The 14594-nt window shown below is 47.8% G+C and overlaps 1 pseudogene; it reads left to right on the top strand.

The window, feature by feature from the left end:
- The first annotated feature begins 10813 nt into the window (after positions 1-10813).
- On the top strand, positions 10814-11065 carry LOC136134087 (cytochrome c oxidase subunit 7B, mitochondrial pseudogene; annotated as a pseudogene).
- The last annotated feature ends 3529 nt before the right edge of the window (positions 11066-14594 follow it).

The raw sequence follows: 14594 nt of genomic DNA, 5'->3' as shown, positions 1-14594 counted from the left end.
CCCTGTGGGTTAAGCCTCCATCAAAATGCATATGTGTTTACAGAGCTGTGGCTATTAATTTAGGTCACAGCTTCGGTAAAAAGAGAGCAGTGTTTTAACATCTTTTTGCTTCTGCTTTCAAGGATCTCTATTTCCCACCTAGATGTGCTGTAGGTTCGGAGGTTTGAGGACTCCCCTACCATCCCACTGGGTTTAACCTTTGAATGTAATTTCAAAGAACTGACAGTGGGTGGGGATCAGTGTAACAGCTTTATTAATCCTAGAAATTGTGCAAGAACCGCCAGTGTAGGATATCTGAACAGAGTTGGTTTGGAGAATATTACTTGGGTCTGAGGACAAATGGGACTCCCTTGCCCCCTCCCCCTTCATGCTAACAGGACCTGCAGGCAGCCATCATCAGATTTTCCCATTCGGTCACATGCTAAGAAGCTGCACTGGGACAGAGGGTGGATATAGTTTTATTACACCAAGACAGGAAACAGGAAGGAAGCATGGATCCACAAGGTGAGCAAAGAGAGAGAGAAGCATGACTCCCAGTAACCAATTTTGTAGGAACCCAACAAAACTACTAGAGAGAAAATCTGAAATTGCTCACTGCAATATCCCCACTCATGGGGAAGAGAGCAGTCTCTCCTGACACTGGAAGAAAAGGCTGACCGCTCCTCCCCCTTCCCTAACTTTTGTTCTCTCTTAACCCATTGGGTCCAGGGACCAAGACTCTGGCAGCCAGGTGGGTTGTGTTAGATCATTAGCGCATTGAGGTTTCTGCCGGTGAGCCCAGAACTATAGCGTTCCCTCAAGAAGAGTCAGGATAGGACATTAGTTAAATCAGCATCACAGGCATGCTAGGCCATCACTTCTTCACCTATTTCTCACTCCACAGTATATCATCCAAATATTGCATAACAGGATAAACGAATAACATAAAAATGCCTCAAATTTGAATGTGGATTTCCCCCATTATTACATTCCGAGAGAGGAAATAAAATAAAGATCACCTCTGCCTCATAAATTACAGTTTAGAGAACTAAACCCAAAGTTCCTCGCTCCCGTTAGGTAGAATAACACACCCCCACCCCCAACACCAGTAAGATGTCCACGTCCTAATTCCTGGACCTGTGCATATATGTTACCTTATGTGGCAAAGGTTGCAGATAGAATTAAGGTTGCTAATTAGCTTTAAAACAGGGAGACAGTCCCTGGAAAATCTGAGTGGATCCAATGTAATCATAAGGGACCATAAATGGGGGAGAGAAAGGCAGTAAGAGGTCAGACCCAGAGAGAGAAGGATTCTGCCTAACGTTCCCGGCTTTGAAGATGGAGGAAAGGGGCTTTGAGCCTAGGAATGTGGGCAGCCTCCCGAAGCAGCAAAAGTCAAGGGAACAGACTCTTCTAGAACCTCAAGTAGGCCACACAGGCCTGCCAAGAGCTGCGCTTTAGCCCAGTGAAGTTAACTGATTTAGCTAAGGTTTATTTTGAATTTTCAGAACCATAATACATTTGGTGTCATTCCTCATGATAATCTAGAATCCTACTTCCTTATCCTTTTCTCCCTCAGCCAGACGTAACTCACCTGGAGGGAGTTTGGGTTCTCTGGCAGAAGTTGCATCCCAGGTCACCACCTGCTCGAATGGGTGCTGCTTTTAGCACCTCCACAAGTGAATTAGTGCAGCTCCAAGCTTCTCATGACTGTCATGTTTCCAGAGTCAGTCAGGACACATAAGAATATCACAGCACCAAATTTGTGCCAACAGAATTTATAGCACAACTAACCCTCACCCAGGTTCCATAAAGTACTGTGTTTCCAGATCCTAGGACACAATTTAGAGAGGAAGCCAGGCTCACAGTTTTGTCTCCACCTATGAATGTAACAGAGCCCTAGTGCTGGCTGAGCAAAGGGGGGAAATATTTGGGGCTTCAGTTCTGCTGGGACGCTGCTCTCTCTCTCCCATGGGTCTCAATCTAAAATCAGGATGAAGAGATCTTCTACTGAGAGGCTAATTGTGACCTTCTGATTTATTGGGAGTAGCGGGTGTGGGGAAATCCATCTATCATACAGCCTCTCCTAGGATTTAAACAGTTACACACAGATGCTCCCTCTTAGGATCTGGCCCTCTGAAATGCCATTTCTGTTCTGAACTGTAGGTTCCAGAACCCAACACTGAACTACAGCGTTCAGTGTACAGTCTCTGTACACTAGTGGCATTAGCTCTTAGGAGGTTCCCTCACATTTACAACGTTTCTAACAGGGAGCTCACAGAACCAACCTCACTGCCTTGCTTTCCCTGTGATGTTATCCACCGCCAGCAAGATGCCCAGGCATATATATATATATATATTTTTTTTTTTTTTTTTTTTTTTTTGCGGTACGCGGGCCTCTCACTGCTGTGGCCTCTCCCGCTGCGGAGCACAGGCTCCGGACGCGCAGGCTCAGCGGCCATGGCTCACGCAGCCGCTCCGCGGCATGTGGGATCCTCCCGGACCGGGGCACGAACCCGCGTCCCCTGCATCGGCAGACGGACTCTCAACCAACGCGCCACCAGGGAAGCCCCAGGAATATTTTATTGCTGTGTATGAGTGGCTATTGCTTCTACCTCTTGCACTTGATTTACACAGGCTTAGGAAGCTTCTCTCTCGAGGGTAGTCCTCCAGTTTTCTACATGTGTCTCAGTTTAAAACTACCTTCAGCAAATTCATGAACTTCCAAAAGCATGTGTGCCTCTGGGGGCCAGTAAGAAGACCCTAGACCATGAGCTTCCCTGGCAAATCTTCCCATCTCTCAACTCTTGAATTTTCCAAGCCTTGACTAACCTGTTCTATTTTCCCAGCACTGAAATTTCTTTGTTTCCTCATTGTTCTGTCACAGAGGGGTAAGTCTCTGGGTACTCCAGTTCCTCTGTTTTACCTCCCCCTCCTTCTCAGCAGGCCAAGTGAAGTTTAAAACTTTTTAACCTACTTTCTAAGTTGCTTCTCTTTCTTCTCAATCACATGTGGGGCTAACCCTGCGCGCGGGATCACCGTGCTTTCCTTCCTTTCCCCTTGCTCTTGGGCTAAGCACACACACCTTCAGATTCTCTTTCGTTTTGTCCCCAGCCTGAGATAAAAATTCATTCAGCTCCAAGTCGGCCAAAAATAAATGCAACCCACCACCCAGGGGATCTAATTTCAATCATGTTGACCTTTACATCTGAAATTTAGGATGTTATCTGTCCTAAATCTCTCTACTCCGTAAACGTGCTAGTTGTGTTCCCCTCATAGTAAGTAGTAAATAGCTGTTCTCATGAGCGGCTGTGTTATTTTTAAAACTCAGTAAATATATTATGCTGATATTCCCTTAATAACCTGCACAAATCTCATGCACCGTCTTCATGCATCTGTCCCGGGTCTTGGCGGGTTCCCATTTGCTCTTACGATTCACTGGCCACGCCTCCCTAGCCCCTCACCTCTGCCTGCTGCTAGGAGGAGGTCTCCCAGTAATGCCCCAGTCACTCTTTCTCTGGGGAACATCCTGGCTCGCTCTAAGAATGTACTGCTTGGGCTTCCCTGGTGGCGCAGTGGTTGAGAGTCTGCCTGCCAATGCAGGGGACACGGGTTCGAGCCCCGGTCTGGGAAGATCCCACACGCCGCGGAGCGGCTAGGCCCGTGAGCCACAACTACTGAGCCTGCGCATCTGGAGCTTGTGCTCCGCAACGAGAGAGGCCGCGACAGTGAGAGGGCCCGCGCACCGCGCTGAAGAGTGGCCCCCGCTTGCCGCAACTAGAGAAAGCCCACGCACAGAAAAGACCCAACACAGCCAAAAATAAATAAAATTAAAAAAAAAAAAAGAATGTACTGCTTAATGTGGCTAAATGTGGGTGAGAAATCCAGTCTCCTATTTAGTAACCACTAAATCATGCCCTTCGTTTTCAGCTCTCCCTTTCAAAGAAGTTAAACATGGCACACCTCCTTCTCCCATTCATATCCATTTTCTCTCAGATGTTGAGTTTTCAGACTTTTGGTTAAGAAAATTCCTCACTTGGTCCGTTTCAATGGGCACATCCTCTTTCAGTTTTTCTTTCCCTTTTCTACTGCTCTTCTCTGACTTGACGATAAAAACATGCTTTTTAAAAGACTAATTCTGCTCCAACATAACTGACCAAACTCCATGCCTGAAAACACTCTGTTTCAGAGATACGATGTTTTCACGCTTTTTCCATTTAATAGGCTTTTCTGTCTCAATCCACCAAGATGACATGTTGCCGAAAAAGGAGGAAATCTTCCTTTTTATTTGTTCATTGATTGAAAAATGCAACATTTCCCTGCCACTGATCTCAGTATGGGTCTCCGAAACCCATGTTCAGGGCTTATGGAGGAAATATTCTAGAACCAGCTTGAGGCCCTGTGCATAGGACTCCACAGACTCTGGAAGCTGAATGAATCCAAGTGTCCACAGCTCCCTTTTCTTCTGGATGAAATTCAAAACAAAACCAAAACAGAATTTGGGAAAGCTGCTCTAGTACTTTCTGTCAAAGCCCTACTATTAACAATCTAAGGGTCAAAACATCACGCACGAATGTTCTGGATGTACAATTTGGTTGCTTTGGGTAGTTTAAAGTCCCAGTAATATAATGCCAGCCTGTCACTGCAATGATGTACGTATCCTGCTGCAACTTTCTAGGCCAACACTTGGCATATCAGCTCCCATGAGCAAGGACTCAGAATCTCCAGAAAGCTGCTTTCTTTCTAAACGGCACAGAGTATGAGGAAATGTTTGATGCTCAAATCCTACTACTTGTTCCTCTTGCTGTCTTCCTGTCTGAAATCTGGTGAATAGGAGTATCAAATGGTAAACAGACTGGAGATTGCTACTTGGGCCTGGGCCCCAACACAGCATCCTGGTCTATCCGTACCTAAGGAAAGCAGCTGGACCCAATGACCGGCCACGCTGATGTACACAAGGGGTTTTAGGCTGAAAAGCTGGAGCAGGGGCCTAGTCCCAAAATGGGATTAAGACCAGCACAGATGAGTTTAATTCACTGAAAAACAGTGGAGCACCCATTGGAGTCTGCCACCTGGAAGACACTGGCACAGCGACTGAAAGCAGAGCTCAGGGGCCATGGTTGGGGCCGACAGAATTGTCTGAGCCCCCCTCCCCTTGTCCCAGTCCAAGCCCTGGAAGAGCCAGCCTTTCCCCGGACAGCCTGGGCCTCCCAGTGCATCTTTTCTTGGGCCTCAGGAGCAAAGAGGGGAACGCTTGGGGATGCAGCGCTCCCCCGCCCTCAAGCACAGGCCAGAGCTTGAGGGACCCGTGTTTCCAAGCCCAGGATCTGGCCTCGGAGCTGAGCCTCTAACCCCACAGCCCACAGAGCCCTCCAGCCCTACGTGGAGCTCACGTCCCCGCCACAGAACAAAGGGGCGGCATCCTCCATCTCTGACCCTCTCCTCTCCTGTTGCATGAGGTTATTTTATATAAAACTCAAAGGGTGAAAAAAAAAGCCAGAAACCTTACTTACTGTTTCCTGAGGCTTCCAGGGAAAGAGAGTACTGGTCTAAAGCAGTGGTTCTCCAAGCCTGAGGCCTGATGGAGCAGCATTGATATCACCTGGGAACTTGTCGGAATCGCCAGCTTATTGGGCCCAGACCCACCAAATCAGAAATGCAGTGGGTGGGGCTTAGCAGTCTTCGGCTTCACATGCCCTCCAGGTGATTCTAATGCACACCCAGCTATAGGACCACTGGACTAAACAAGGGCATAATTACACTAATCAGAGGAGCTACTTCTCCACACGTGGAAAGGGGCAAACATGCAGAGAAAGAAAAAAGCCTACTCCAAGATTTTCTCTTTGTGGAGAGAAAGACAAACCTATAGGGGGTGTGGAGAGGAATTGAGACATTTCTTTCCTACCAGATGATTCTTCAGTAAAATAAAAAGATGAGAAATAGTCACTAAGAACCAATTCTGGATTACTGAAATTGGTCTTCTCACTGCTATCAGGTTTATTTTTCTAGAAATCAAGTTTAGTATTCTACCTTGCTCAAAGCTAGTGCTTAGCTAACTACTCCTACTGAGTAAAGCCTCAGTTATCTAGCATGGAAAACAAAGCAAGTCACAACTTGCCTCAAACCATCTTTCGACCTAATTTAAGCTCCTGTTCAGTTCTATGCATCACACATAGATGCTTAGGTGCAGGTGCTTATGCTTACGAAGTAAGCAACTTTGAATACAAAAGCAGAAGAGTTTCCATCCTCCAGGGTAGTCTCCGGTATCAGAAGCCCCCAGGAAGCAAGTTAGCAATGCAAAGGTTCAAATGCATCCCCAGAGAACTGGCTACAGCAGGCCTGGAAGGGGGCCTATGTATACACTTGTCAAGGGCTTCAGATGAGTCGGCCGAGTCCACGTGAAATCACCCGTTGAGAAATTCTGTTCCACATATTTAATAAACTGTGATCCCTGGCAAGTGCCTAGACTTGAAGCAAGTGCCTATTAATTACTGAGTGGTTAATAGTCATCCTTTCCACATTCAGATATTTCCATTTTATAAAACCCTCTAACCTACCTCATTGAACCATCCTAACATCATACAGCGTGAAAACATTTACTTATTTTGCACATTTAAAACACACAATAAGGACAAAAGGAATTCACATCATTTCCACTGAGGTGTCTAGTACTTAAATGCCTTCAAACTTGAAAGGCAGGGACACCAGAGGCAGCACACCACCGCACGGAGGATCCTAGACGCACCAATAGAACGGCTCTCATTAAGGTCTTCACCTGGGCTCCTTTTCCAAGGAGGGCTTCCACATCTAACTTTAGGCGGCTGTTCAGGGTTGCTCTGCCAAAGCGCAGCCGTGATCATTTCTTCTCTTAATTTTGTCACTACCTTACGTTTTCCTTCTCTGCAAAGTCTCAGAACAAATAGATTCTGTTCGCATGAATAATGCACCACGTTCCCAGGTACAAAGAGAAGGGTAAGTCTGCGCAGCTGCACAAGGAAACTTAACCAGGATCCATTTCCAAGGCTTTGCCTGCATCAAAGGTCTTAGAGGCCATCTGGGAAAATCTTTCTTTCCTTCGGTTAATCCTTTGAAATTCTTTCCCTTCCACTCCCAGAATTGTAAATTCCTTTATCAAACCAAGCACGCACTTTTTAGCAATAGACTAGGGGTCAGAAGCCTGGGTTCTAGTTTTAGATCTGCTACTAGCTGCTGCAGGACTGTGGACAAAACATTTGACCTCACCGAGACTCAGTTTTCCTATCAGCAAAATGGACCTGATGAGATGAATTAGGTGGTCCCTAAAATTCTTTGGCTCTATGTAGTGGAGAAAGGGTATATGAAATTCTCCATCCAAATCCAGACAGTGTAAAGCATCCTATTTTAATAAGATGACCTTACTCCCAGATATTTCCCTTCTCTGGCAGTCATTTCAGGCTGAGATATTTGCACATGCGAGATTCTAAGAGCTGAGGAAGAGGAATGTGGTGGACTCAGAGCTGTTTCATAGCCTGAGGAAAGGTTTTGTTTTGGGGTTTTTTTTTTTTGCGGTACGCGGGCCTCTCACTGTTGTGGCCTCTCTGGTTGCAGAGCACAGGCTCCGGACGCGCAGGCTCAGCGGCCATGGCTCACGGGCCCAGCCGCTCCGCGGCATGTGGGATCCTCCCGGGGGGCACAAACCCGCGTCCCCTGCATCGGCAGGCGGACTCTCAACCACTGCGCCACCAGGGAAGCCCAGGAAAGGTTTTTAAGAGCTGTCATTTCACATGTTGTGCCGGAGTGGGGTCGTCTGTGCTAGAGTCCTTACGCTTCTCTCAATCTTACTTCAAGAGAGAATGTTGAGGCTTATCCTAAACTGGAAACTCTGTTAGCCTGAGATGCAAATACAGCCATGAATTAAAGCACCCTGGAGGCAGTGGTCGCTGACCAAGCGTATGAATATTTGGCTCTCTCTGCTGTTAATGGCAGATTGAAAGACAATGTGTGGAAATGGCTTCATTTTACTTTACCAGGCTAAACTAATGTAGGTAATTAAGATTCACTGCCTGACTAGCTTCAAATGGCTATACAGAGAGCAACGTATTCTGTTACTCTCTAAATATCAAGGTTTATCCAACAGTAAGAACGAAATTGTATATAATCGAAGGTCTGGTTATCCGTTCGTGTTTGATCCTTAATGACGCACAACCCTTTAGAACACTCATGCTGTGTCCTCTGTTTATGAAGGGCGGACAAGAGGGTCCCAGAGGTTAATGACTGTGCAGGTCTCCTAGCTAGCTGGTAACCAAGACAGGTCTCAAAGCAGAAGCCCTCATGGTAAATTAGTGCTCTTTCAAATTAGTCATTGCAAGGATTCATTTTTGTTAAGAGAAATCCTTTACATTTTACTGTTCATGGTTCATTGAGCCATCTGGGATCAAGGGCATTTTGGACATTGAGCAGTGCTGGGGGTAGAGATGAAAGGAAAGAAGGGACAGTCCTCGTTTTTCCAATGGACTCAAGTGCCATTTATCTTTCATAATCTACCAACAAGGTAAGCTAAACCCCAGCCCCATCCCTCATGAAAAGATGACTTCAAAAGTCACACTTTAGAAATAAACTAATTCAGAAAGTGTGTTGCCCAGGGTTTATCAGGCTCTGAACCGTTTCTCACAGAAGCACAAGAAGCTGTGCCACTTCCGGGAGGCTGAGGGAGGCCTGGCTGGCCCCAGAGTGAAGTTCAAGGCTCCGGGGATGCAGAGGAGCTGCCCAGAGGAACCAGGAAGGCCAAGGGCCAAGAAGCCAAGTACAAGCCGTGTCCTAAGGGCACCCAGCGTCAAGCTGAAGAAACTCACTTCAGCCACCAACCGTGAGTACTGTGCTCCAGCCAATAAAAGGAAACAAAGTCCAGGTGCCAGAAGCCAGGCAGATCCTGGGGAATGTGAGAAATATGAAAAAGACGGAGTTCATCACTGGGCCCAGGTCTGGAATATCCATGGTGTTTTGACAAGCTCCTGGCCCTTGGGGTTTGCCCCATGAATGAATGAATAGATGGACAGTGGCAGATTATCTGTGGGAATAGTGTTTCTTTTTCAAGAGAATATGACGAATCATGTCACAATACTGGCAGGAATGAGCATCTCTGTGGAACCCCTGGGGTGGCCTACTCAGAAGGGCGACCAGTAGGACCATCCTCTTGAATGAGAAGATCTGATGGGACCCTTTGTGTTTTAAAGTTTTAAAGAGAAAGGCTCATCCCCAGTAAGGGAAAGGAAAGGGTGGATCTGGGTTCCTAAAGTAACGAATGCTTGAACATGTCTTAGCTCCGACACTGGAGGAGGTAGCAATGCTTGAAAACGCACGGTTAACTGGTTGAGCTAAAACTGTCCGTATTCTGACCTGAGAGACCAGCATAGAAGCATTAGCAGTGGACCCAGTCTCTGACCTGGGTCAGCCTTTGGAGCCTCTCCTCCTGATAGCTCAAGGCTTCTGCTGGAGAGACCTGCTTGGTGCCCGCCTCCTTGCGATCCAGCATTCCTGACGTCCCACGCCAATCAGTGGCAGCATCACCGCTGGCCTGCCTCAGCCCACATCTTTGCTGAGTGCCCTTTCAATCAGATGCCCTCTCCCCTAAGCACAACAGTGGGGAGTCAGCAGCCCTAAACTGAACTCTCTGCAGCAGAAAATGACGACAACGTCCTGGGTCTGCAGCCACTGTGGGAGGGGTACTTGGACCAGTTACTGTGCATGGATGCAACTCACCAAGGGCAACTCCTTCTCAGCCACTAGCGCCTCTTTTGCCAACCAGAAATGAACTGCCCGCTCCTTCCACCCTTGGCTGCAAGACCCAGCACAGGGACGAGGAAGATTCTAGGGGAGGACTGAATACTTATCGGGGCTTTTACTCAGTATTGATGGCTGGTGTGATGGGGACAGGGGAGAGAGTGAGCATTTGTATTCTAGAGACAGAACGGTCACAGCAAGCACACTCCATTACCACATTGGGGGCATCCCTGTTTCAGAACGAACAAATTAATTAAAGGATGAATGGATTAATTACGTTTATAGGAGATTTGTCCTGTTTTAAAGGCACCAGAAGGACACACCGGTCTTGACTTTAGCCATTCCTGTTTCTGCAAGTGACTTTGCTGTACACCTGAAACTAACATAACATTGTTTATCAACTATACTCCAATATAAAATAAAAAGTTTTAAAAAAAAAAGTGACTTTGGCACCACCAGCGACTGTCAGTCTTAACTATGACCCAGAAAATTTTGATCAGATGAGAGTTAATTTGCTCTGAGCCATTCCCTAGGGACACAGAAGGTCAGACCTAGAGCCCATCATCCCGATAAGAGGCTCCTATGAGCTCAGGACTCAATGCTGAAAGCAGAGTTTGGTGACCGTCTGGAAAGGCATCTTGAGTGGAGAGTGTGTCCTGGCTTGGCCATTGGGAGACGCAAGTTCTAAAGCACAGCTCTACTTACAACCTGTGAGAACTCAACAGGAAAGTGGGAAAGATTTGTCTTTTTGTTTTTTAATTCTCAAAGCTTAGCCCAGTGTAGGAACTCAATAAAGCAAAGAGCGGGGAAGAGAGAGCCAGGGACAGAGGGAAAAATCTGGCCTCCCTCATGAACTTTCTATGGTGACCCCACAGAGGGAAGTGGGGAAGATGCTTTGTGAACTAAACACTGCTAAGTAAGTTCAAAAGTTTTGTGGGATAAAAGTTAGCCTCTAAATGCCACAATTGGAAGTTGAGCAAAAAGTCTGACAGTCTCGTTTTCAGAACTCTTTGCAAGGGTACTTGATGTGAAGGTGCAAAAAACTAGCAGCTGCAGTTGCTGTAGTTCTGTCTTCAGCTCCACGATGTTTCCCCTGGCCAAAAATGCACTCAGTTGCCTCTGAGTTCAAAGCATTCAGCAAACAATGGCAAGGCAGAGCCACCGGAAGCAGACACCTGATTTCCATGACAAATATGGTAACGCTGTATCAGCTAATGGAGCCACCTTCTGTGTTGCCGGATGGGCATATACAGCAACACAAATTGGAATAGAATGGAACCTGTCCCCTGTTGGTAGAGCTGCCCCAAAGGGATGGAGAGATCAGTAATCATCCCCACTGGTTTAATACTGAATTGTTTCAAAACCAACTCATAACTGATGCCAAGTAAAAGCACTGTGTACCCATTACAATATGGCATGATTGAAGATTTAAAAAATAAAAGTTTGACAGTCTCTTCTGGAAGGATCCACATAGGATTTTCCTGCATGCAACAAGACCCAGTTTACATAGCCCCTGTGCTGGGTCACGGCCCCCCTTCTTTGGAACATGAGGGGTTGACTCCCTTGGGTGTCCTGGGGCCAGGCTCTACTGAGAAGTAAACACCTTGGTGGTACCACACGTTCATGGGTCCCCCTTTACACTGTGTCAGGAATAAATGGAGCTGGTGGCACAGGAATACCATCCAGGATGGGACTGTGACCAGGCGGGAGGGAAGGGAGAGATACGGGCTGGCAGTGGGTTGCGATACCAGGCCAGGGGTACCCACGGCCAACTGCACTCAGGGCTTCAGTGCATCTTTAAAGAGAAACACGTTCTTAACCATTTGTTGGGTTTTGGGCACTACAGTTGGGTAGACAAGAGAACAGGTTCTACAACCAGACTGCCTAAGTTCCAACCGTGGCTTTGTTTCTTTCTAGCTCTAAACCTGGATGAGTCTTGTAACTTCTTGATGGACACGGGGATGATGAGAGTATCTACCTTGTCAGCTTGTTGAGAAGGCCCTGGGGCTGGTCACAGCCACAGACCAAGTGTTTGGTAATTATTTGCTCTCCTGGAGACTCCTCCCGGGTGTGCCCAGGTCAAACACTTGAATCAAAATCGAATAATTATGGTAAAAGAGGCATCGGTCGAGCGATAGGCATGTTCACAAACAATGTGTCCTTCAGCCACATAGAGCTCAGCCTTCACCACAACACCACGAGGAAGGAGTATTTTGCTTATCACAGACACGAAAACTGAGGTCATAACTGGTGTTCAAGGTGGCACCGCTGGTGAGCACACCAGTCTTGGGTCCACCCAGACCTGCTTCTTGGAAAACAGCACAAGCAAGGGCTGTGTTTGCCAACACAGATCTCATCACCACCAGAAGGATCTGTGCAGACAAATGGTAGTTTCTGAAGGAGACCTGAGTCTGACTTCAGCAGCAGGTGGGAAACAAAATACAGTCGGTCCTCCGTACCCACAGATACTCTGCTACACCATTTTATATAGGGACCTGAGCGTCCACAGATTTGGGGATCCTCGAGGGTTCCTGAAACCAACCCGCCACAGACACTGAGGGGCAACTACGGTCAGTAGCTGCAGATGGAACATTCTCCCATAATACACAGGCAGGTCACAAGGCATGGAAGCTACAGGCAGGGACCTCTGAGGCAGAGGAGTTTAAAATGTTGCTCCTAATCTTTAATGAAAGATAAAAGCTGAAAACTCAAAGATCCCCTGTTTAAAAATGCCCTTCAGGCTTTGCCCAACTGAATGGGGAAAATATCCCGCTCAAACCCTAGAAATATCTGGGGATGTCAGATTCTAGCTTTGGCTGAAAACCAGGTAAGGAGGGATCAGGTCTTTGAAGAAGGTCTGCTGAAGTCTCTGAGCTCCAGGCCCACCAGAAGCCATGCCCAGCGAGGCTTCTCTCCCCCGTCCTAGATGAACTCGTCAGAGACGGCCTCTGGAAGCTTGAGGAAGGGGAAGCACCCAGGTAGCAAGGATTCATCCCTAAACCTAATCTGTATTCCTCAACAACTTCCCTGGAGAAGCTCTCTGCCGTGCCAAAGGGAGAAGATATTTTCATTCCATGTTTTATAGACTTGCTTCCTTGCTGGTGCAGGGAATACCACTCTCCTGGCTCCTAACTCTGCTGGATAGGCACAGATGATTATATGCTTTAATTTCATTTCTTTGAATAGGAAGAAGATGATCTCCAGTAATGTATATGAAAGTCTTATAACAAACAAAAGTAAAGGGTTATATGCAAAAATGTATAAGGAATGATGGTGATCACGGTTATAAAGATAAATGTTATGCAGCAAAGGGAAGAAAACCTAAATTTTAATGACAAGAATAATTAATAAACTGTGGCTTATCTATACGATAGAGGTCTAGACGGCCATTAAAATTCATTTTACAATGAACTTTTTATGATGAAAGAAACTGTTTATGGACCAGGGCTGTGTGAAACTCACATACCGCCTCCCTGCAGGTAAGCTAGATGGACAGATGGACGTAGAGACAATGAGAAGGAAGGGGAAAGGAAGAAAGTTACAATATATAAACAGGATTTACCTCAGAGTGGTTATACCAGTGATGAGCTTTATTTTCTTTTACTTTTATTTCTTTCGTTCTACCCTGCCTTGTTCTGAAAGCAATTTAAAGTTGTTTACAGAAGGGAGAGGGAGAAGATGGCGGAAGAGTAAGACACGGAGATCACCTTCCTCCCCACAGATACACCAGAAATACATCTACACGTGGAACAGCTCCTACAGAACACCTACTGAACTCTGGAGGAAGACCTCAGACCTCCCAAAAGGCAAGAAACCCCCCACGTACCTGGGTAGGGCGAAAGAAAAAAGAAACAACACAAAGGATAGGGACGGGACCTGCACCTCTGGGAGCAAGCTGTGAAGGAGGAAAGGTTTACCACAGACTAGGAGCCCCTTCGCGGGCGGAGACTGCAGGTGGCGGAGGGGGGAAGCTTCAGAGCCGCGGAGGAGAGCGCAGCCACAGGGGTGCGGAGGGCAAAGCGGGGAGATTCCCGCACAGAGGATCAGGGCCGACCGGCACTCACTAGGCCGAGAGGCTTGTCTGCTCACCCGCGGGGCCTGGAGTTAAGGCTCGGGCTTCGGTCGGAGCGCAGGGAGAGGACTGGGGTTGGCGGCGTGAACACAGCCTGAAGGGGGCCAGTGCGCCACGGCTAGCTGGGAGAGAGTCCGGAAAAAGTCTGCAGCTGCCAGAGACGAAACTTTTTCTTGCCCCTTTGTTTCCTGGTGCGCGAGGAGAGGGGGTTAAGAGCGCAGCTTAAAGGAGCTCCAGAGACGGGCGTGAGCCGCGGCTTAAAAGCGCGGACCCCAGAGACGGGCATGAGACGCTAAGGCTGCTGCTGCCACCAAGAAGCCGGTGTGCGAGCACAGGTCACTGCCCACGGCCCCCTGCCGGGGAGCCTGTGCAGCCCGCCACTGCCAGGGTCCCGGGATCCAGGAACAACTTCCCCAGCAGAACGCATGGCGCGCCTCAGGCTGGTGCAACGTCACGCCGGCCTCTGCCGCCGCAGGCCCGCCCCGCACTCCGTGCCCCTCCCTCCGCCCGGCCGGAGTGAGCCAGAGCCCCCGAATCAGCGGCTCCTTTAACCCCATCCTATCTGAGCGAAGAACAGATGCCCTCGGGCGACCTATACGCAGAGGCGGGGCCAAATCCAAAGCTGAGCCCCGGGAGCTGTGCGAACAAAGAAGAGAAAGGGAAATCTCTCCCAGGAGCCTCAGAAGCAGCGGATTAAATCTCTACAATCAACTCGATGTACCCTGCATCTGTGGAATACCTGAATAGACAACGAATCATCCCAAATTGAGGAGGTGGACTTTGA

Source organism: Phocoena phocoena, chromosome 14, assembly GCF_963924675.1.
Source record: "Phocoena phocoena chromosome 14, mPhoPho1.1, whole genome shotgun sequence".
Lineage (NCBI taxonomy): Eukaryota > Metazoa > Chordata > Mammalia > Artiodactyla > Phocoenidae > Phocoena > Phocoena phocoena.
This window is presented reverse-complemented; position numbering and strand designations above follow the sequence as displayed.